Raw genomic sequence first — 25,909 nt, forward strand, 5'->3', positions numbered from 1 at the left:
AAACCATAGGTGACTGGGACATGGACCCGCCTAGGAAGACACATTCAGTCCTGTCTGAGAGGTAGGAGCGAAACCAGCTCAGGGTTGGTCCAGAGAGTCTGATGGTGTCCTGGAAGCAAATGCTGTGCTTAAGTCCAGGAAGATCAGGAGACGGGGGGGCCTGCATCAGCCGCAATCGGTGACCCTGAGTAGGGCCATTTCAGTGCTGCGGGCCAGCTGGAAACCTGACTGGAACTTTACAAACAGGTTGTTGTGATTGAGATGGTCTTGGAGCTGTACGGCTACCACTTTTTCTAACACCTTGGGGAGGTTGGAGATTGGCCTTTAAATTGGCCACAACTTCCGGGTCCAGTCTGGGCTTCTTAAGAAGGGGGATGATAACCGTCTTGAGTGTGGGTGGGACACTGCCAGGGAGTGATTTGAAGGGAGTGGTTTACAACCTGTGTTTTGTGAGGGCCTGGTGGATGATTTGAGCAGGGCAGTTGGAACAGGATCCAGGGCACCTGGTTTCGGACATGGTTTCCTCAATACCTCACTGGGTAACTTCTAGGAAGCAGGAGAGAGACTGAGGTGGCATTGGCAGAGTGTCTAGGATGGGAGGATGCAGAGTAGTAGAGCTGGAGATTTGATGTTGTTGACTTCTTCTTTTTTTAAGTCAAATTAAGCTCTTAAACTGCTCCACCATTGTCTCGATGGAGGACTGGTAATGGGTTTTTAGAAAGCTGGTTTAAGGTGGGAAACTGGTGGACAACCAGAGGAAGACCAAAGTATAAAAGCATGAACGATTAGAACTATAGCGATCTTAGTAGAACACTTGTTTAAAGGGAGCGATAGATTCCCATGGGCGAAAAGTGGACACAGAAATATAAACATTGGAAATGGAGATTAAGTATATGCTGTACACTGAGTGAACAAAATATTAGGAACACCTGCTCTTTCCATGACAGACTGACCAGGTGAAAGCTGTGATCTCTTGATGTCACAATCAGTGTAGATTAGGGGGAGGAGACAGGTTAAATAATGATTTTTAAGCCTTGAGACAATTGAGACATGGGTTGTGTATGTGTGCCTTCGAACGGGGTATGGTTGTAGGTGCCAGGTGCACCGGTTTGAGTGTGTCAAGAACTGCAATGCTGCTGGGTTTTTCACGCTCAACAGTTTGCCTTGTGTATCAAGAATGGTCCACCACCCAAAGGACATCCAGCCAACTTGACACAACTGTGGGAAAATTTGGGGTCAACATGGGCCAGTATCCCTGCGGAACACTTTTGACACGGTATAGTTCATGCCCCGAAAAAATTGAGGCTGTGCTGAGGGCAAATGGGGCTGCATCTCAATATTAGAAAGGTGTTCCTAATGTTTTGTCCACTCAGTGTACACTACCGGTCAAAAGTTTTAGAACACCTACTCATTCAAGGGTTTTTCTTTATTTTTACTATTTTATACATGGTAGAATAATAGTGAAGACATCAAAACTATGAAATAACACATATGGAATCATGTAGTAACCAAAAAAAGTGTTAAAGAAATCAAAATATATTTTAGATTTGAGATTCTTCAAAGTAGCCACCCTTTGCCTTGCCGACAGCTTTGCAAACTCTTGGCATTCTCTCAACCAGCTTTATGAGGTAGTCACCTGGAATGCATTTCAGTTAACTGGTGTGCCTTCTTAAAAGTTCATTTGTGGAATTTCTTTCCTCAATGTGTTTGAGCCAATCAGCTGTGTTGTGACAAGGTAGGGGGGTATACAGAAAATAGCCCTATTTGGTAAAAGACCAAGTCCATATTATGGCAAGAACAGCTAAAATAAGCAAAGAGAAATGATAGTCCATCATTACTTTAAGACAAGGTCAGTCAATGTGGAAGATTTCAATGCAGTCGATAAAACCATCAAGCGCTATGATGACACTGTCTTTCATGAGGACCGCCAAAGGAATGGAAGACCCAGAGTTACCTCTGCTGCAGAGGATAAGTTCAATAGTTACCAGCCTCAGAAATTGCAGCCCAAATTAATGCGTCACAGAGTTCAAGTAACAGACACATCTCAACATCAACTGTTCAGAGGAGTCTGCGTGAATCAGGCCTTCATGGTCGAATTGCTGCAAAGAAACCACCATTAAAGGACACCAATAAGAAGAGACTTGCTTGGGCCAAGAAACACGAGCAATGGACATTAGACCAGTGGAAATTTGTCCTTTTTGTTTCCAACCGCCGTGTCTTTGTGAGACGCGGTGTAGGTGAATGGATGATCTCCCACCGTAAAGCATGTAGGAGGAGGTGTTATGGTGTGGGGGTGCTTTACTGGTGACACTGTCTGTGATTTATTTCAAAATCAAGGCACACTTAACCAGCATGGCTACCACAGTATTCTGCAACGATACGCCATCCCATCTGGTTTGCGCTTAGTTGGACTATCATTTGTTTTCAACAGGACAATGACCCAACACAACTCCAGGCTGTGTAAGGGTTATTTTACCAAGAAGGAGAGTGATGGAGTGCTGTATCAGATGACCTGGCCTCCACAATCACCCGACCTCAACTAAATTGAGATGGTTTGGGATGAGTTGGACCGCAGATTGAAGGAAAAGCAGCCAACAAGTGCTGAGCATATGTGGGAACTCCTCCAAGACTGTTGGAAAAGCATTCCAGGTGAAGCTGGTTGAGAGAATGCCAAGAGCGTGCAAAGCTGTCATCAAGGCAAAGGGTGGCTTTTTGAAGAATCTCAAATATAAAATATATTTTGATTTAACCATTTTTTTGGTTACTACATGATTCCATATGTGTTATTTAATAGTTTTGATGTCTTCACTGTTATTCTACAATGTGGAAAATGGTAAAAATAAAGAAAAACCCTTGAATGAGTAGGTGTTCTAAAACGTTTTAGCGGTAGTGTATATCTTACTGTATTGAGTTGGGAGGGAAGTGGCAGAAAGGGAGAGAAGGGTAGGAAGATTAGAGAGACTGTTGTGTGAAGAAATAACCCTGATATCCTTTATCTTATGGCTCAGCACCGCTCAGTCGAGGATTCTTTCAACCTGACACAATAATTAAAACGTCAACCCTTTCTTTTCTATCCATGAGGAAGGCAGGGTGAGGGGAAGGTGGATAAAGGGACCGAAAGAGCTAATATTTAATTGATACGGGAGAATGGCTGTCCTTTCATTCCTCCAGGCCACTCCAGGACATCAAGCTGGCACAGGTGTGTGTGTGTGCGTTCGTGTGGGTGTGTCTGTGACAGAAGATTAATGGCATATTACCCATTCATCTCTTCATTACAAACAGTTTCCTTGGAGCGTAGGGCGATTTGAATAGCTAAATTGTCCAAGCGCTGCAGAAATGAGGGCTAATGGTCCTGTGTCCTTGTCACTGATGGCCCACTGTCAAAGTCAAACTGAAGATCTGAGGCACAGTCAGCTATTGTCGGGGCAAGACACAGCTCAACAGGGAGCAGATTGATAGAGATTTTCCCATTTCCGGTCTCTGTATTTTGAATGTGCTGTGTGTTGGCATCATGATGTAAAGGAATTGCTTGTTGGTGACTGATTATGCTCTGTCATTGGACCATCTAGTTCTATGCAGAGCTATGTGCAGCCAGGGTCCAACAGTACAGTGCTGCAATGTGTGCAAGCTTTTGTTCTAGCCCAGCACTAACATACCTGGTAATAACAGTCAACTAGTCTTGGTCTTCAATTGAGAAGGTCTCTGGACACCGGACAGGAGTTGCCCATTCCTGGTGTCTGCAACCTGGAGCTACCCGGACGTGATCATCCTCTCCTGTGGATCACCTGGTACATGTCTTCCCCTCACTGTCTCTCTCGTTTTCAACACCATCTCTGACATTTTTGTGATTAACAGGCAGCACTTTACAAAACGTCTCTCTTGTGAGACAATATCACTCTCCAACTCTCCGCTGTGCCTTCACCCTGTGGTCCTTCAGAGTGATTGCATTTCCAAAAAGAGATTTGTTAAGACAACATTTTGACTTGAGGGGTTTAAGGGTGTGCTCTGTCCTCTCACAACGTAATTTTGTGATTCACAACTAAGCTTAAGTCAGAATATTGAAAAGCCACAAGGAATGCCATGTACAGTGTGGTATAAACGTAAAGGTACAATGCATTCGGAAAGTATTCTGACCCCTTCACTTTTTCCATATTTTGTTATGTTACAGCCTTGTTCTAAAATTGATCAAATAAAAAAAATCCTCATCAATCTACACACAATACCCCGTAATAACGAAGCGAAAACACGTTTTTAGAAATGTTTGCCAATTTATAAAAAATAAAAAACAGAAATCGTATCCACATAACAAAAACCAAGCCCGAGACAGGATTGTGTCGAGGTACAGATCTGGGGAAGGGTACTAAAAAATGTCTGCAGCATTGAAGGCCCCCAAGAACACAGTGGCCTCCATCATTCTTAAATGAAAGTAGTTTGGAACCACCAAGACTCTTCCTAAACCTGGCCGCCCGGACAAGCTGAACAATCGGGGGAGAAGGGCCTTGGTCAGGGAGCTAACCAAGAACCTGATAGTCACTCTGACAGAGCTCCAGAGTTTGTCAGAGGAGATGGGAGTACCTTTCAGAAGGACAACAATCTCTGCAGCACTCCACCAATTAGGATTTTATGGTAGAGTGGCCAGACGGAAGCCACTCCTCAGTAAAAGACACATGACAGCCCGCTTGGAGTTTGCCAAAGGGCACCTAAATCCTCTCAGACCATGAGAAACAAGATTCCATGGCATGATGAAATTGAACTCTTTGGCCTGAATTCCAAGTGCCATGTCTGGAGGAAACCTGGCACCATCCCTACAGTGAAGCATGGTGGTGGTAGCATCATGCTGTGGGTGTGTTTTTCAATGGCAGGGACTGGGAGACGAGTCAGGATTGAGGGAAAGATGAAAGGAGCAAAGTACAGAGAGATCCTTGATGAAAACCTGCTCTAGAGCATGCAGGACCTCAGACTGGGGTGGACCTTCACCTTCCAACAGGACAACAACCCTAAGCACACAGCCAAGACAATACAGTAGTGGCTTCGGGACTCAAGTCTCTGAATGTCCTTGAGTGGCCCAGCCAGAGCCTGGATTTTAACCCGATCGAACATCTCTGGAGACCTGAAAATAGCTGTGCAGCGACGCTCCCCATCCAACCTGACAGAGCTTGAGAGGATCTGCAGAGAAGAATAGGAGAAACTCCCCAAATATAGGTGTGCCAAGCTTGTAGCGTCATACCCTAGAAGACTCGAGGCTGTAATCGCTGCCAAAGGTGCTAAAGCAAAGTAAAGGGTCTGAATACTTACGTAGAATCAAATTGTATTTGTCACATGCGCCGAGTACAGATGACGCCGAAGCGGATGGCTAACGTTTTACTTGCCTGTAACCAATTGTGCTATTTTGTTCATTTCTTTTGATTTGTTTGTAACTTATTTTGTACAAAATGTTGCTGCGATCGTCTCTTATGACAGAAAATTACTTCTGGACATCAGAACTGGGATTACTCACCACAAACTGGAAGAAGCTTTTTCCTTTAATTTTTCCTGACCAAAAGTGGGATTTGCTTAACACCCCGGCCGTCCTACAATCTAAGCTAGATGCCCTCAATCTCACACAAATGATCAAAGAACCTACCAGGTACAACCCAAATCCGTAAACATGGGCACGCTCATAGATATCATCCTGACCAACTTGCCCTCTAAATACACCTCTGCTGTTTTCAACCAGGATCTCAGCGATCACTGCCTCATTGCCTGCATCCGTTATGGGTCCGTGGTCAAACGACCACCACTCATCACTGTCAAACGCTCCCTAAAACACTTCTGCGAGCAGGCCTTTCTAATCGAACTGGCCCGGGTATCATGGAAGGATATTGACCTCATCCCGTCAGTAGAGGATAACTGGTTGTTTTTTAAAAGTGCTTTCCTCTCCATCTTAAATAAGCACGCCCCATTCAAAAAATGTAGAACTAAGAACAGATATAGCCCTAGGTCTGCCCTCGACCAGCACAAAAACACCCTGTGGCGTACTGCACTAGCATCGAATGGTCCCCACGATATGCAACTTTTCAGGGAAGTCAAGAACCAATATAATCAGTCAGTTAGGAAAGCTAAGGCTAGCTTTTTCAAACAGAAATATGCTTCCTGTAGCACTAATTCCAAAAAGTTTTGGGACATTGTAAAGTCCATGGAGAATAAAAGCACCTCTTCCCAGCTGCCCACTGCACTGAGGATTGGAAACACTGTCACCACCAATAAATCTTAGATAATCGATCATTTCAATAAGCATTTTTCTACGGCTGGCCATGCTTTCCAACTTGCTACCCCAACCCCGGGCCAACAGCTCTGCACCCCCCGCAGCAACTGGCCCAAGCCCCCCCCCCCCCCCCCCCCCCCCGCTTCTCCTTCACCCAAGTCCAGACAGCTGATGTTCTGAAAGAGCTGCAAAATCTGAATCCCTACAAATCCGCTGGACTAGAGAATCTGGACCCTCTCTTTCTAAAATTATCTGCCGAAATTGTTGCAACCCATATTACTAGTCTGTTCAACCTCTCTTTCATATCATCTGAGATTCCTAAAAATTGGAAAGCGTCCGCGGTCATCCTCCTCTTCAAAGGGGAAAACACTCTAGACCCAAACTGTTACAGACCTATATCCATCCTACCCTGTCTTTCTAAAGTCTTCGAAAGCCAAGTGAACAAACAGATCACCGACCATTTTGAATCCCACCGTACCTTCTCCACTATGCAATCTGGTTTCTGAGCTGATCATGGGTGCACCTCAGCCGTGCTCAAGGTCCTAAACGTTATCATAACCGCCATCGATAAAAGACTGTACTGTGCAGCCATCTTCATCGACCTGGCCAAGGCTTTCGACTCTGTCAATCACCATATTCTTATCGGAAGACTCAACAGCCTTGGTTTCTCTAATGACTGCCTCGCCTGGTTCACCAACTACTTCTCAGATGGAGTTCAGTGTGTCAAATTGGAGGGCCTGTTGTCCGGACCTCTGGCAGTCTCTATGGGGGTAACACAGGGTTAAATTCTCGGGCCGACTCTATTCTCTGTATATATCAATGATGTCACTCTTGCTGCGGGTGATTCTTTGATCCACCTCTACGCAGACAACACCATTCTGTATACATCTGGCCCTTTTTGGACACTATGTTAACAAACCTCCAACAAGCTTCAATGCCATACAACACTCCTTCCGTGGCCTCCAACTGCTCTTAAATGCTAATAAAACGAAATGCTTGCTCTTCAACCGATCGCACCCTCCCACCCGACTAGCATCACTACTCTGGACGGTTCTGACATCTACAAATACCTAGGTGTCTGGCTAGACTGTAAACTCTCCTTCCAGACTCACATTAAGCATCTCCAATACAAAATTAAATCTAGAATCGGCTTCCTATTTCGCAACAAAGCCTCCTTCACTCATGCCGCCAAACATCCCCTCGTAAAACTGACTATCCTACCGATCCTTTACTTTGGCGATGTCATTTACAAAATAGCCTCCAACACTCTACTCAGCAAATTGGATGCAGTCTATCACAGTGCCATCTATTTTGTCACCAATGCCCAATATACTACCCACCACTGCGACCTGTATGCTCTCGTTGGCTGGTCCTCGCTACATATTCGTCGCCAAACCCACTGGCTCCAGATAATCTATAAGTCTTTGCTAGGTAAAACCCCGCCTTATCTCAGCTCACTGGTCACCATAGCAACACCCACCCGTAGCACGCGCTCCAGCAGGTATATTTCACTAGTCATCCCCAAAGCCAACACCTGCCTTGGCCGCCTTTCCTTCCAGTTCTCTGCTGCCAATGACTGGAACAAACTGTAAAAATTACTGAAGTTGGAGACATATCTCCCTCACTAACTTTAAGCGTCAGCTGTCAGAGCAGCTTTCCGATCGCTGCAGCTGTACACAGCCCATCTGTAAATAGCCCATCCAAACCAACTACCTACCTCATCCCAATATTTGTTTTTGTTTTTCTGCTCTTTTGCACACCAGTATTTATACTTGCACATCCTCATCTGCAGATATATCATTCCAGTGTAAATTTCTAAATTGTAATTACTTCGCCACTATTGGCCTATTTATTGCCTTACCTCCTTACTTCATTTGCACACACTGTATACAGATTTTTCTATTGTGTTATTGACTGTACTTTGTTTATCCCATGTGTAACTCTGTGTTGTTTTTGTCGCACTGCTTTGCTTTATCTTGGCCAGGTCGCAGTTGTAAATGAGAACTTGTTCTCAACTGGCCTATCTGGTTAAATAAAGGTTCAATAAAAATGAAATAAAAATGTGTTGTTACCTACCGTTATCACCTGGGGGTGGCCCGTCAGGAAGTCCAAGATCCAGTTGCAGAGGGAGGTGTTTAGTCCCAGGGTCCTTAGCTTAGAGATTAGCTTTGTGGGCACTATGGTGTTGAACGCTGAGCTGTAGTCAATGAACAGCATTCTCACATCGGTGTTCCTTTTGTTCAAGTGGGAAAGGGCAGTGTGGAGTGCGATTGAGATTTAGTCATCTGTTGGGGGTGTATGCGAATTGGAGTGGGTCTAGGGTTTCCGGGATGATGGTGTTGATGTGAGCCATGACCAGCCTTTCAAAGCACTTCATGGGTACCGACGTGAGTACTACAGAGCGGTAGTCATTTAGGCAGGTTACCTTTGGCTCCTTGGGCACAGGGACTATGGTGGTATGCTTAAAACATGTAGGTATTACAGACTTGTTCAGGGAGACGTTGAACATTTCAGTGAAGACACTTGCCATTTGGTCCACGCGTGCTCAGAGTACACTTCCTGGTAATCCGTCTGGCCCCGCGGCCTTGTGAACGTTGGTCTTGCTCACATCTGCTATGTAGAGCGTGATCACACAATGGTCTGGAACAGCTGATTCTCTCATGCATGCTTCAGTGTTGCTTGCCTCAAAGCGAGCATTAAAGGCATTTAGCCCATCTGGTAGGCTTGCGTCACTGGGCAACTCGCAGCTGGGTTTCCCTTTGTAGTCCATAATAGTTTGCAAGCCCTGCCACATCCGACAAGCATCAGAGCCGGTGAAGTAGGATTCAATCTTAGTCCTGTATTGACGCTTTTCCTCTTTGATGGTTTGTCTGAGGGCATAGCAGGATTTCTTATAAGCTTCCGGATTAGTGTCCCGCTCCTTGAAAGCGGCAGCTCTAGCCTTTAGCTCGGTGCGGATGTTGCATGTAATCGATGGCTTCTGGTTGGGATATGTACGTATGGTCAATGTGGGGACAACGTCGTCAATGCACTTATTGATAAATCCGGTGACTAATGTGGTATACTCCTCAATGCCATTGGATGAATCCCGGAATATTCCAGTCTGTGTTAGCAAACAATTCTGTAGCATCCGCGTCATCTGACCACTTCCGTATTGAGCGAGTAACTGGTACTTCCTGCTTTAGTTTTTGCTTGTATGCAGGAATCAGGAGGATAGAATTATGGTTGGATTTGCCAAATGGAAGGCGGGGGAGAGCTTGGTACATGTCTCTGTGTGTGGTGTAAAGGTGGTCTACAGAGTTTATTTTCATTTGGTTGCACATGTGACATACGTCTGTCTGGGTCTACAACAGGATGCTAAGTAATATGTCTATCTGGTTCCCAGGAATAACATTGTGAGGAAAAACTATATGCTAGTTGCAGCAGAGAGTGAACCTGTACAACGGATAAAATAAATATTATATAAACATCTTGGGAACAACACTAGAAGCATGAGTGCAGCTCTGCCCAGCTCAAAGGAGAGAAAGAAAATGAGTGATAAGGGAGGGAAAGCAAAGGACTTAAAAGCAGAACTAGAGAGATGGAGATACTTAATAATTCAATCAATGTCATTGATGGTACATTTGGGGGAAAAAATCTCCACAGTACGAAATTTTATTTTCCTATTCCAGGGAGACATTTTCCCTCAGCAACATTTGTATTTCCTCTGCACAGCTAAATGACCCACCAAATGAATGTGATCTGGAAGGAACATTTCCTTATTAAACACATTTTTATGAACACGTTGATTATTGTGCTTCCACTGACAATTTTACATCCACAAATTTTGATGGCTACCTTTAGTGGCTTTCTACATAAAAAATGTATTTCACCTTTATTTAACCAGGTAGGCTAGTTGAGAACAAGTTCTCACTTGCAACTGCGACCTGGCCAAGATAAAGCATAGCAATTCGACACATACAACAACACCGAGTTACACATGGAATAAACAAAACATACAGTCAATAATACAGTAGAAAAAAGAAAACAAAAAGGTTATATACAGTGAGTGCAAATGAGGTAAGATAAGGGAGTTAAGGCAATAAATAGGCCATGGTGGCGAAGTAATTACAATATAGCAATTAAACACTGGAATGGTAGATGTGCAGAAGACTAAGTGGTTATGTTAATCAAATATAGCTAATTTACCGGTAATATATTTGTAGATCTGTAAATTAGAATTTGTGGCAAGGTTGAGTCTTATATGGTATATTATATGTACTGTGTTAGAATACTGTGGTTAGGGAGAGCACTACATGTACTACAAACAGTTTTCACAAAAGGCAGAAGAGTGCTTAGCATCAAAGGTGCTTCTCATGGATTGAGAAGTGTAACATTAAAGGTTTTCTCAGTCCTTAATGGTTTGCAAAAGTAAGATACCACTTTAAATGGGAAAAGAATCATTTCAAAGTGCATTATATAATTATTCAATATGATATATCTGCAAATAATCCCAATATACTGAGGTATCTATGTGATACCACCTAATTCAACCGCAACAGTAAAAGTAGCAGAGGACTATCACTCGAGCTTCTTCTTGTGTATCATATTGCCATCTAGCGGATAAAACAGATCATTACATCTAAAGAGATTTTACAACAAAAAGAGTTATTGCAAACAATGAACACCGTTCACATTCATATAGTGTATTCACAAAGCTCATTATAATATCTAATCTCTACGACTACATTGCATTTCATCTGGACATTGATGATTTCTGGGTTTTGACTAAGATTTGTAAACTTTTTTTTATTTGAAAGTTTTTGTATTTTTCCTCCCTTTTTCTCCACAATTGGTCGTTACAGTCTTGTCCCATTGCTGTAACTCCCATACGGACTCGGGAGAGAGCCGTGCGTCCACTGAAACACAACGCAGCAAAGCCGCAATGCTTCTTGACACAATGCTCACTTAACCCGGAAGCCAGCCGCACCAATGTGTCGGAGGAAACACTGTACACCTGGCGACCGTCTCCGTGTGCATGTGCCCGGCCCGCCACAGGAGTCGCTAGAGTGTGATGGGACAAGGACATCCCTGCCGGCCAAACCCTTCCCTAACCTGGAAGATGCACCATGGGTCTCCCGGTTGAGGCCGGCTGCAACAGAGCCTGGACTCGAACCAGGATCTCTAGTGGCACAGCGATGCAGTGCCTTAGACCACTGCACCACTTGGGAGGCCTGTTGTGTACTTGTTTGACATTTTTACTGCATTGTTAGGAGTTAGTAACATAAGCATTTCACTTCACCTACTATAACATCTGCTAAACTGTGTACGCGACCAATAAACTTTGATTTTAATATGCACTGCTATTTTCTTTTACCACTTTGTGTGATGCTCCTTAGTTCCCCCTTTGTCAAAACAATAAAACATCGGTGGGGCGGACAGTGGCGTTTTCCTCTACTGTGTATTCAATCTTTAACCATCCCAACCCACTGAACATCAGCGTTATAGGTTGAAATGTACAGGTCATTACATTTTTGAGAATCACAGATGTTAGAGTGGTCAAAACCTTTTGGACGGTTATATTCTTAGACTTGCACTGTATTTTGAATCAATTGGTTCTAAGTATCAAATCCTAGAAACTTGATTCTTATAGGGATGCACTGGATGCACTGCATTTTTCTTCATGTTGATGTTGTGATTAACCCTCTGCCATGGCACGTTGCTCACACAAAAGTCCGGAGTACATCTCCTCACACTCGCACTGGTCACACAGGCAGTTTCCATGGTTACCGAGGTTTCCGTTTAGATCCCGGCAACGGTCCATCTCTGAAGAGCATTCGCATTCAGAACCCATAAACCCCTCCTCAAAAGCACAGCGGTTGCAGTCACACCGCCCGTGACCTGGCAACCAAACACAAACAAAACAGATCCTGCAGTTAAAGTGCATTCAGAAAGTATCAAATTGATTAAATTGAGGTTGTGTCACTGGCTACCTCATCTCTGTACCCCACACATACAATTTTATGTAAGGTCCTTCAGCCGAGCAGTGAATTTCAAACACAGATACAACCACAAAGACCAGGGAGGTTTTCCAATGCTTTGCAAAGAAAGGCAACTATTGGTACATGGGTAAAGATAAAAATAAGAAATTGAATATCCCTTTGAGCATGGTGAAGTTATTAATTACACTTTGGATGGTGTATCAATACACCCAGTCACTATAAAGATACAGGCGTCCTTCCTAACTCAGTTGCCGGAGAGGAAGGAAACCGCTCAGGGAGTTCACCATGAGAACAATGGTGACTTTAAAACAGAGTTTAAAGAATGTGATAGGAGAAACTAGGCAAGTCAGTTAAGTTAAGAATAAATTCTTATTTACAATGATGGCCTACCCCGGCCTCCCCTAACCCGGACAATGCTGGGCCAATTGTGCGCCGCCCTATGGGTGCCCCACACAGGATCTTGCCATGGTATCTCTTCAAATTGCTGTTCGTTATCCGTAGCTTATGCCTGCCCATACCATAACCCCACCACAACCATGGGGCACTCTGTTCACAACATTGATATCAGCAAACCGCTCGCCCACACAGCGCCATACATGCGGTTGTGAGGTCAGTTGGACGTACTGACAAATTTTCTAAAACGACAGAGGCAGCTTATGGTGGAGAAATTAACCTCTACTTCATCACCCTCCTGGATCCGGGATCCTCCTCATCAAAAAAGCTGACTAGCATAGCCTAGCCTAACGGGACAGGGATATCATATAATATAATTTTCATGAAATCACAAGTCCAATACAGCAAATGAAAGATAAACATCTTGTGAATCATGGCCATCATTTCCGATTTTTAAAATGTTTTACAGCATAAACACAATATGTATTTCTATTAGCTAACCACAATAGCCAAACACACAACCGCATATTTTCACCATGTTTCCACTGCATAGGTAGCTTTCACAAAACCGACAAAATAGAGATAAAATTAGTCACTAACCAAGAAACAACTTCATCAGATGACAGTCTTATAACATGTTATACAATACATTTATGTTTTGTTCGAAAAATGTGCATATTTGAGGTATAAATCATAGTTTTACATTGCAGCCACCATCAAAAATAGCACCAAAGCAGCCAGAATAATTACAGAGAGCAACGTGAAACACATAAATACTCATCATAAAACATTTATGAAAAATACATGGTGTACAGCAAATGAAAGATAAACATCTTGTGAATCCAGCCAATATTTCCGATTTTTTAAGTGTTTTACAGCAAAAATACAATATAGAATTATATTAGCTTACCACAATAGCCAAACACACAAACGCATTTATTCACCGCAAAGGTAGCTTTCGCAAAAACCAGCAAAAGATATAAAATTAATCACTAACCTTGAACAAATTCATCAGATGACAGTCTTATAACATCATGTTATACAATACAATTATGTTTTGTTCGAAAATGTGCATATTTATAGCTACAAATCCTGGTTATGCATTGTGAATACGTAGCATCGATTCACCAGAATCTCCGGAGATATTTTGGACACTCACCTAATCTGACCAAAGAACTCATCATAAACTTTACATAAAAATACTTGTTGTATGGCAAATGAAAGATACACTGGTTCTTAATGCAACCGCTGTTAGATTTTTTAAAATAACTTTACCATAACATACAGCTTGCGTTATTGTGAGACAGCGCTCACCAAAACGGCGGAGAATAGGAGTCAACATTTTACACAGAAATACGAAATAACATCATAAATGTTTTCTTACTTTTGCTGAGCTTCCATCAGAATGTTGTACAAGGAGTCCTTGGTCCAGAATAAATCGTTGTTTGGTTTTAGAATGTTCATTTCTTCTGTCGAATTCGCGCCACAATGCTAGCCAAGGTTGCTAACATTCCCATCCTCTCTTGACGCAAAGAACGGAAAACTCCAAAAGTCCCAATAAACGTTGAATAAACTGATAAAACTCGGTTGAAAAAACCTACTTTATGATGTTATTATCATATGTATCAAATAAAATCAGAGCCGGAGATATTCGCCGTGTAAACCGAACGCTTTTCAGAAGACAATGTCGAGCTCCACTGCTCGCCTTCGAAGACAAAGAAAATTCCGGACCTGTCACTCCAAAAGCTCTTGTTCGGCCTCAGATCAAGCTAGACACCCCATTCCACCTTCCACTGCCTGTTGACATCTAGTGGAAGGCGTATGAAGTGCATGCATATCGATAAATAAAAGCCAGTTAAATAGGCAGGCTCTGAAACAGAGCCTCGTTTTCAGATTTTTCACTTCCTGTATGGAAGTTTGCTGCCAAATGAGTTCTGTTAGAAACTTGAGAGTGTTTTCTATCCAATAGTAATAATAATATGCATATTGTATGATCTAGAACAGAGCACGAGGCCGTTTCATTTGGGCATGATTTTTTCCAAAGTGAAAACAGCGCCCCCGTATTGACAAGAAGTTTTAACATTAAATTCTCTGGTAACAGCTCTGGTGGACATTCTTGCAGTCAGCATGCCAATTGCATGCTCCCTCAACTTGAGACGTCTGTGGCATTGTGTTGTGTGACAAAACAGCACAATTTACATGCTGACTAAATACGTTCGGTAATGACGATAGTTGCTCACGAAACTCCATTCTTTGGTAAGTACCGAAAGTATTTTGAAATTATTAAGGTTGATAACATGGTGAATGGCTAGTTGAATGGCTGCTACCTGGGCTTAAAGGAGAATCGCCATATTCAATGTCTCCTGTAAACCAAGATTCTGGTTCAGCGTGTCTTGTTCAGCGTGTCAGTAATTGTCCATATGCCACATATCTTCCATAGAGTATTGCTCTAACCCTGTATGCCTCTGATGGCTGCGGTGTTGTTCATAAGGTTAGGGGTCAGCACAGCAACAGTTGACTTTGGCAACAGGTCACTGAGCTCCTGGGTGACCAATCAAATACAAGAGGGCCATTGAGTTCTCATTGTAGGCTTATTCCATTTGATTAAATTATATTTATACTGTATTGTTCCTGCAGGAAAATGTGTGAACTGTCCTGGATTTGACCTGTACACCTACATCACCTGAATGATTTCAAATGTCATGAGAGAAGTTCCTAGTCTGTCTCTTACTCTGTATTTTTCTGCCATGTCCTCTGTGACAGCAAAAATGGCCTTCACATTGTTTTCAGTGAACAGGTTGCTAAGATCAGCAAACAAGGGGTAAACCTGTAGAGAAAAAAAACAGAATAACGAGGATGATTCGTTGATTAATAGAATAGATTTATACAGATTTATATTGTTTGCAGGAAATGATTATACCCTCTCTTGGCTGTGGTATAGACCTCCTTTCATGTGACGCCCATCAGTTGCGCTGGTATTTGCGGTTTGGTTCTCTGCAGCTTGGAAGCCATGATTTGATACGTACACCACTAGACGGACATTCTGAGCTAAGCCAATCATGTCCTGAGGAAAAAGTCATACATGCAGTAGGTCAATCAATATTGGTATCCCACCGCTGACGCCAATATGGAATGTTGGCTGGTATCAAACTAGGGTCCCCTAGGAATGCATTGAGAAACAATGATCTAGATTAGAAGTAAGCAGATAGAGCTGGATGAAAAGAGCCCTTGCTTCACACACTGCCCCCGTCTGAGGCGCTGGCTTTTGGGTCGGGGGTTGTAGGGAGACTGGGAGAGTGGCTGATTCTGAAGCTTTTTTCACATTCAGAGTCGTCTTCCTTACACTTCCTCAGCTCTGATTCTGGAACTGGTACGTCACCAAACACACCAAAACTTGGTGGGTAAAATGGACAGGCTTGCTCCATAGACTATATAACACAACAAATGCTACAGGTTAACTAGAAAAAGGTTTAGAGTTATAGGACTGCAATATTTACCTATGCCTCTTGCCCCAGGATTGACATCCTTCACTGCATACAGCACTGCTGACCCAAGTTCAGCTGTGCTGTATAGGCTTACTGTCCCCACTAAGGTGGACGAAGTAAGGTAGTTAACATCCACAGGGTTTCTCTCGGGTTTCGCTTTAACCTCAAACGTATGTGGTTCCATGAAACATATCGTACATGTTACCAATCAATGGATGGGAAATTACATTTTGTGCCTGTGTGTGTGCACGTGTTACCAGGCCTCCGCTCCAGACTGATCATCTGGGGGCTCAGTTAGGCAGTCTTCCTCTCCTCCTTGTCTGTTTTCTCCCCAGTGCCTGTGTGCTGGCTTTCAGGGTCCACGATGTCCCTCCCCACAGCTCAGCTCTCTGTCTGGCCCGGGTGCCACAGCGATCTTTCAGGTCACTCTCAAAGTACTGACAACCAAAAGTACATACCAATGTTAGGTTCACATTTTTCAGAGAAAATAACTCACGAACACTCGAGAAGCTTAACCAAGTTTAATTCTTCCCAAAGGGTCAACACAGCTGTATTCAGACAAAAAAACATTTCACACAAGCACTGATATTTAACCCTTTCTCCTAGGCTGAGTCTCCTCCTCCACAACTGAACATCCAATGCAGCTCTGTTGCTAGACAGAACCTTAGTGATATCTGTTCTTCCTCACTTCATCTAACCTGACCCTCTACCCCAAAGTGCTCACTCCTCCCCAACTCAAGGCTGTCATGGTTATTGATACCAGACTGTGTCTCTTCTCCTCCCAGAGTATCCCTGATGGCTAACAATAACATATCCTGACAATGTAAACGTTATACATTACCCTCTCTCCCTCAGTGACATTGTTAGTTTCCAAGATTTCCACCCAACATCTGTCTTTCCACAGAAAGTCATTACCTTCTGCCATAAAACCCAGTCTCTTTCACTCCTTATATTTTATGCTTCTGATCTATCATGTCTTTAATATCTCAATGTTTAAAGTTTACCCCGAATCCAACACCATTTATATTATTCAATAATAAACCATTAGCTTAGACCAGTATAGTGCTTTATACTCTACTCAAGTATGCCTTGTAAAGTCAGTATGTTCACCGCAGTTCGCGCTCTTCCTGATTCTTTACGAACATTGTGGGGGGTAGCTGACATGGTAGCTGGTAGCTAGCGAGATTGCAGCGACAACAGCCTTTGTCATAGAAGTATTCGCATTACTTTGAATTGGTAGAAGAAAAGGACAGATGTTACCCCTCAAATCTTGATTGACGCTACTTGCAGGATTCAAACGCAAACACAGGATCATCGGGTTCAGGCGAGTGCCACATTTATTGTCTAGTAATAAAACAAACAACGTAGCTAGGTGATCAAGTTAGGCTCAGTTGACAATTTACATATTTCCAGCTCTGTCTTCGCCATAAACATAAAGAAAATGGCGCTACAATTACACAATGTGATCTGTGTAGTAGTTTGTAGTAGTATTTTTTCCCCCCCTGATCAATCTACACACAATACCCCATAATGACAAAGCAAAAACAGGTTGACATTTTTGCAGATTCATAAAAAACAATTAAAAAAACACATTTACATAAGTATTCGGACCCTTTACTCAGTACTTTGTTGAAGAACCTTTGGCAGCAATTACAGCCTTGAGTCTTCATGGGTATGACGCTACAAGCTTGGCACACCAGTATTTGGGGAGTTTCTCCCATTCTTCTCTGCAGATAGTCTCAAGCGCTGTCAGGTTGGATGGGGAGCGTTGCTGCACAGCTATTTTCAGGTCTCTCCAGAGATTTTAGATGGGGTTCAAGTCCAGGCTCTGGCTGGGACACATCCCGAAGCCACTCCTGCATTGTCCTGGCTGTGTGCTTTGGATCGTTGTCCTGTTGGAAGGTGAACCGTCGCCCCAGTTTGAGGTCCTGAGCGCTCTGGAGCAGGTGTTCATCAAGGAGCTCTCTGTACTTTGCTCATCTTTCCCTCGATCTCAGTCTCTGCCGCTGAAAAACATCCCCACATCATGATGCTGCCACCACCATGCTTCACCTTAGGGATGGTATTGGCCAGGTGATGAGTGGTGCCTGGTTTCCTCCAGACGTGACGCTTGGCATTTAGCCAAATAGTTCAATCTTGGTTTCATCAGACCAGAGAATCTGAGAGACCTTTAGGTGCCTTTTGGCAAACTCCAAGCGGGCTGCCATATGCCTTTTACTGACGAGTGGCTTCTGTATGGCCACGCTACCATAAAGGCCTGATGGGTGGAGTGCTGCAGAGATGGTTGTCCTCCTGGAAGGTTCTCCCATCTCCACAGAGGAACTCTGGAGCTCCATCAGAGTGCCCATCTTGTTCTTGATAACTTGCCTGACCAAGGCCCTTCTCCCCCGATTGCTCAGTTTGGCCGGGCGACCAGCTCAATGAAGAGTCTTGGTGGTTCTAAACTTCTTCCATTTAAGAGTGATGGAGGCCACTGTGTTCTTGGGGACCTTCAATGCTGCAGAAATGTTTTGGTACCCTTCTCCAGATCTGTGTGTCACAATCGTTGTTGTAAGAATAAATGGACCATAGGCGCAGCGTGCGTAGTGTTTCTGTACAGCACTTTGAGATATCAGCTGATGTAAGAAGGGCTATATAAATACATTTGATTTGATTTGTTCCACATGTTTAATAAATGAAACTCACCAAAACAATACAGAACAAAACGAACGTGAAGCTATGCAGTGTTCACAAGCAACAATACATAAACAAGATCCCACAACAAACAGGTGGGAAAAGGCTGTCTAATTATGATCCCCAATCAGAGACAACGATAGACAGCTGCCTCTGATTGAGAACCATACCAGGCCAACATAGAAATAACAAAACTAGAATGCCAACCCTAGTCACACACCGACCTAACCCAAAATAGAGAATAAAGGATCTCTAAGGTCAGGGCGTGATACTGTGCCCCGACACAATCCTGTCTCTGAGCTCTACAGACAATTCCTTCGCCCTCATGGCTTGGTTTTTGCTCTGACATGCACTGTCAGCTGTGGGACCTTATATGGACATGATTTGGAAAGGCACACACCTGTCTAATCAATTGAATTTACCACAGGTGGACTCCAAACAAGTTGTACAAATATCAAGGACGATCAATGGAAACAAGATGCAACTGAGCTCAATTTCGAGTCTCATAGCAAGGGTCTGAATACTTATGTAAATAAGATATATTTTTTATAAATTTGTAAAAATTAAATATATATTATGTTTCCACTTTGTCGTTATGGGGTATTGTGTGTAGGTTGAGGAACAAAATTAATTTAATAAATTTTAAAATGAGGCAGTAACGTAAAAAAAATTGGAAAAAGTGAAGGGGTCTGAATACTTTCCGAATGTACTGTTTGTGTAAATCATTTATTTTAAGTATTGTAAAGGAGATATTGCGTCTGTCATTATTACATGAGTTGGTGTAGGCTATGCAAGCTATTCAAAAGGTAGTGTTCGCCCTCTACTGGCCATAAGAATAAATGTCCAACAGGCACCCGCAAGGAGTTTTTGTGTGTTTTTGGTAACGCAAAAGTAATATAACGTGTCGCTTTCCATAGTAAGTAACAAGTTGCTTTTAATGCAATTAAAGTAACGTTCTGAGCTACTTTTAAAAGTAATGTTCCCCAACACCCCTGCATGGGACTTGCCAATCCCTCAATTTGGGCATTGTATTGAATATCAACTACAGTAGGTGCCTAATGGCATTATGTGGTTTGATACGAGGCAGCCTTTCTCCTGGCCAATAGCCTCAGGGGTCAGGGGACACTAGATCAGCAGGCTCACCTTGTACTTGCACCAAGATCAGCCTGGATGTGATTATGCATGTGAAAGATGCATTTTTATGGTGAAAATTATCTTTCCCAAACGTGGAACTCACGCTCTGCTTATGTATTCCTGTTAGGCTCTACACCCCTGGTAAAGCGGATTAATGTGCTTGATTTTAAGAAGTCACTTGGCCACTTTAGTTGTGATACAAACTTTATCAAAACATATAGGCCTATGGGCTAGGCTACATGATGAGGTGTGCGACTATGATTCGAAAAAGTCACACAGAAAAAGGCATTGTTTATTGCCTTACGCTGGGAATCATTCACAAGTGATAATATATCATTCAAAAGTGATAGGCTAATATTGTCACCCATCAGACTATTCTTGATTTAATCTTATCTTTACATATACCAAATAATATATGTGTGAAATGTGTTTTGATTTAGAATGGACCATTATCACGCACCTGTCTCGAAACAGGGGCAGGGGAAAAAATACATGTCATCTATGCACTTAAATATCGAATGGAGGACGCTTTTCCTGTGGTTCATTTTCATGCCAGCCAGGTAGGCTATACTCCTGTAAATATAAGCAATGTGCTTAATATTAGGAACGTTGAGAAATAAATATACTAGGCCTAGCCTATAGAAAGCTGAAGGGCTCGTCCTCTTTGTAATAGAGTCCATCGCACTGTTTTCTCGCGCAATTGCATAGCCTATAGAAATGTTGCGCAACATGAGCTCATGGGCTTTCATGAAGTATTTGATTAGATTTTCGAACATTTGCATTGATGTCAGAGTGATTAGAGGGACCGTTCGCAAGTTTGGTAAGCTACTAATGACCATCAGCAGCATCAGAGCTTGGAGAAGCCTAATTACCGTGACTAAATGGTCACATGGAATTTGACTGCCTTCATGACTTATGACCGCAGGTGTGGTGGTAAAATGGTCACCGTAACAGCCCTATCTGTAACCATGTTTCCATCCACAGTTTTTATGCGAATAAATCATACTGTATATAAAAAAATCATGACTGCTGTGATAGAAACAGGAGGTTTTCGTACAACTTTATAAATGCCGACAGATCATTTGTTCGTTCGACATGGTTGGTCTTTTTGTGTCAGTAAAATGCCTTTATGCACAATTATTGATGTAACAACCATCATAAGGAAGTAAAGTTGGAGTCACGCGATGACATGGTGTGAAGTCCTCCCACTACGACTCGGGAAAACATGCATTTTACTAGGCTAGAGATAAAAGGAGTTATGATGAACTTCACAGGGTGGTGAAAGTCCAAGGTGATCTTGAGTCTCCTTTCCAATAAATATCAACAATCTTATTCTGGTGACATGATGATCGATGCTTGACTGCCATTTGACCAATCAAAATAGTCTAGCTCTTACACATGACAATCTCAGAATGTAGACTAGCCTACCTGCACAGCCTACAAGCACTGTATCTGCGACCTGTTGGATAGAGCGCACGTGCCAAGACCAGAGTAAGGCACATTGTTATTTAACGCAACAGTTTGTGACAACATTTACATTACATTTAAGTCATTTAGCAGACGCTCTTATCCAGAGCGACTTACAAATTGGTGCATTCACCTTATGACATCCAGTGGAACAGCCACTTTACAATAGTGCATCTAGATCTTTTAAGGGGGGGTCAGAAGGATAACTTTATCCTATCCTAGGTATTCCTTAAAGAGGTGGGGTTTCAGGTGTCTCCGGAAGGTGGTGATTGACTCCGCTGTCCTGGCGTCGTGAGGGAGTTTGTTCCACCATTGGGGTGCCAGAGCAGCGAACAGTTTTGACTGGGCTGAGCGGGAACTGTACTTCCTCAGTGGTAGGGAGGCGAGCAGGCCAGAGGTGGATGAACGCAGTGCCCTTGTTTGGGTGTAGGGCCTGATCAGAGCCTGAAGGTACTGAGGTGCCGTTCCCCTCACAGCTCCGTAGGCAAGCACCATGGTCTTGTAGCGGATGCGAGCTTCAACTGGAAGCCAGTGGAGAGAGCGGAGGAGCGGGGTGACGTGAGAGAACTTGGGAAGGTTGAACACCAGACGGGCTGCGGCGTTCTGGATGAGTTGTAGGGGTTTAATGGCACAGGCAGGGAGCCCAGCCAACAGCGAGTTGCAGTAATCCAGACGGGAGATGACAAGTGCCTGGATTAGGACCTGCGCCGCTTCCTGTGTGAGGCAGGGTCGTACTCTGCGGATGTTGTAGAGCATGAACCTACAGGAACGGGCCACCGCCTTGATGTTAGTTGAGAACGACAGGGTGTTGTCCAGGATCACGCCAAGGTTCTTCGCGCTCTGGGAGGAGGACACAATGGAGTTGTCAACCGTGATGGCGAGATCATGGAACGGGCAGTCCTTCCCCGGGAGGAAGAGCAGCTCCGTCTTGCCGAGGTTCAGCTTGAGGTGGTGATCCGTCATCCACACTGATATGTCTGCCAGACATGCAGAGATGCGATTCGCCACCTGGTCATCAGAAGGGGGAAAGGAGAAGATTAATTGTGTGTCGTCTGCATAGCAATGATAGGAGAGACCATGTGAGGTTATGACAGAGCCAAGTGACTTGGTGTATAGCGAGAATAGGAGAGGGCCTAGAACAGAGCCCTGGGGGACACCAGTGGTGAGAGCACGTGGTGAGGAGACAGATTCTCGCCACGCCACCTGGTAGGAGCGACCTGTCAGGTAGGACGCAATCCAAGCGTGGGCCGCGCCGGAGATGCCCAACTCGGAGAGGGTGGAGAGGAGGATCTGATGGTTCACAGTATCGAAGGCAGCCGATAGGTCTAGGAGGATGAGGGCAGAGGAGAGAGAGTTAGCTTTAGCAGTGCGGAGCGCCTCCGTGATACAGAGGAGAGCAGTCTCAGTTGAATGACTAGTCTTGAAACCTGACTGATTTGGATCAAGAAGGTCATTCTGAGAGAGATAGCAGGAGAGCTGGCCAAGGACGGCACGTTCGAGAGTTTTGGAGAGAAAAGAAAGAAGGGATACTGGTCTGTAGTTGTTGACATCGGAGGGATCGAGTGTAGGTTTTTTCAGAAGGGGTGCAACTCTCGCTCTCTTGAAGACGGAAGGGACGTAGCCAGCGGTCAAGGATGAGTTGATGAGCGAGGTGAGGTAAGGGAGAAGGTCTCCGGAAATGGTCTGGAGAAGAGAGGAGGGGATAGGGTCAAGCGGGCAGGTTGTTGGGCGGCCGGCCGTCACAAGACGCGAGATTTCATCTGGAGAGAGAGGGGAGAAAGAGGTCAGAGCACAGGGTAGGGCAGTGTGAGCAGAACCAGCGGTGTCGTTTGACTTAGCAAACGAGGATCGGATGTCGTCGACCTTCTTTTCAAAATGGTTGACGAAGTCATCTGCAGAGAGGGAGGAGGGGGGGGGGGAGGGGGAGGAGGATTCAGGAGGGAGGAGAAGGTGGCAAAGAGCTTCCTAGGGTTAGAGGCAGATGCTTGGAATTTAGAGTGGTAGAAAGTGGCTTTAGCAGCAGAGACAGAAGAGGAAAATGTAGAGAGGAGGGAGTGAAAGGATGCCAGGTCCGCAGGGAGGCGAGTTATCCTCCATTTCCGCTCGGCTGCCCGGAGCCCTGTTCTGTGAGCTCGCAATGAGTCGTCGAGCCACGGAGCAGGAGGGGAGGACCGAGCCGGCCTGGAGGATAGGGGACATAGAGAGTCAAAGGATGCAGAAAGGGAGGAGAGGAGGGTTGAGGAGGCAGAATCAGGAGATAGGTTGGAGAAGGTTTGAGCAGAGGGAAGAGATGATAGGATGGAAGAGGAGAGAGTAGCGGGGGAGAGAGAGCGAAGGTTGGGACGGCGCGATACCATCCGAGTAGGGGCAGTGTGGGAAGTGTTGGATGAGAGCGAGAGGGAAAAGGATACAAGGTAATGGTCGGAGACTTGGAGGGGAGTTGCAATGAGGTTAGTGGAAGAACAGCATCTAGTAAAGATGAGGTCAAGCGTATTGCCTGCCTTGTGAGTAGGGGGGGAAGGTGAGAGGGTGAGGTCAAAAGAGGAGAGGAGTGGAAAGAAGGAGGCAGAGAGGAATGAGTCAAAGGTAGACGTGGGGAGGTTAAAGTCACCCAGAACTGTGAGAGGTGAGCCGTCCTCAGGAAAGGAGCTTATCAAGGCATCAAGCTCATTGATGAACTCTCCGAGGGAACCTGGAGGGCGATAAATGATAAGGATGTTAAGCTTGAAAGGGCTGGTAACTGTGACAGCATGGAATTCAAAGGAGGCGATAGACAGATGGGTAAGGGGAGAAAGGGAGAATGACCACTTGGGAGAGATGAGGATCCCGGTGCCACCACCCCGCTGACCAGAAGCTCTCGGGGTGTGCGAGAACACGTGGGCAGACGAGGAGAGAGCAGTAGGAGTAGCAGTGTTATCTGTGGTGATCCATGTTTCCGTCAGTGCCAAGAAGTCGAGGGACTGGAGGGAAGCATAAGCTGAGATGAACTCTGCCTTGTTGGCCGCAGATCGGCAGTTCCAGAGGCTGCCGGAGACCTGGAACTCCACGTGGGTCGTGCGCGCTGGGACCACCAGGTTAGGGTGGCCGCGGCCACGCGGTGTGAAGCGTTTGTATGGTCTGTGCAGAGAGGAGAGAACAGGGATAGACAGACACATAGTTGACAGGCTACAGAAGAGGCTACGCTAATGCAAAGGAGATTGGAATGACAAGTGGACTACACGTCTCGAATGTTCAGAAAGTTAAGCTTACGTTGCAGAAATCTTATTGACCAAAATGATTAAAAAGATACAGTACTGCTGAAGTAGGCTAGCTAGCAGTGGCTGCGTTGTTGACTTTGTTTGAAAGTGTAGCTGGCTAGGTAACCTCGATAGCTAGCTAGGTAACCTCGGTAACTGGCTAGATAAGTCTAAACTACACAATTGTCTTAGATACAAAGACAGCAAAGACAACTATGTAGCTAGCTAACACTACACTAATCAAGTCGTTCCGTTGTTCCGTTGAATGTAATAGTTTCTACAGTGTTGCTATTCGGTGGCTAGCTGGCTAGCTAGCAGTGTTGACTACGTTACGTTACGTTAAAAGGACGAAAATTGCTGGCTAGCTAACCGAAATTAGTATAAACTACACAATTATCTTAGATACAAAGACAGCAAAGACAACTATGTAGCTAGCTAACACTACACTAATCAAGTCGTTCCGTTGTTCCGTTGTTCCGTTGAATGTAATAGTTTCTACAGTGCTGCTATTCGGTGGCTAGCTGGCTAGCTAGCAGTGTTGACTACGTTACGTTACAAGAACGAAAATAGCTGGCTAGCTAACCTAGATACTTACTCTAAACTACACAAATTATCTTTGATACAAAGACGGCTATGTAGCTAGCTAAGATCAAACAAATCAAACCGTTGTACTGTAATGTAATGAAATGAAATGTGATACTACCTGTGGAGCGAAGCGGAATGCGACCGGACGCGAAGGTGGTGTAGCTGTGCATATGGAGGAAAGAATGTTTGTTTTCCCCAATTTGTGGGTGTGGTCAAGGAGAATTCCTTATTACGTGAATAACTGAATGTTAATTCCTCTACCATAAGCCGCCTCCGTCATCTTAGAGAATTGGGCAGTACGTCCAACCAGCCTCACAACCGCAGACCACAAGTATCCACGTAAGCCCAGGACCTCCACATCCGGTTTCTTCACCTGCGGGATCGTCTGACAACTATTGGTAGAGTTGGAAATGTGATGGAAACAGTGAATTTAAGATTTTTATTCAGTACATAAAAATATAAGTGAAAAAGTACATTTTGTGTGCACTAAGTCAGCATGCACTGATTTTTTTTCTTCTGCAACAAGTCAGTTTTTAGAATATTCTCATTAAAATCTGTCGCCAATTGGATGGAAACCGAGCTATTGTCAGCTACCCCACCGATGGGTCAACTTCACACCTATAATTAGAGCATGGCAGTGTGGTGCCAGGACAACAATCTCTCCCTCAATGTGAGCAAGACAAAGGAGCTGATCGTGGACTACAGGAAAAG

The sequence above is a fragment of the Salvelinus namaycush genome, chromosome 13 (assembly GCF_016432855.1).
Source record: "Salvelinus namaycush isolate Seneca chromosome 13, SaNama_1.0, whole genome shotgun sequence".
In the NCBI taxonomy this organism is placed as follows: domain Eukaryota; kingdom Metazoa; phylum Chordata; class Actinopteri; order Salmoniformes; family Salmonidae; genus Salvelinus; species Salvelinus namaycush.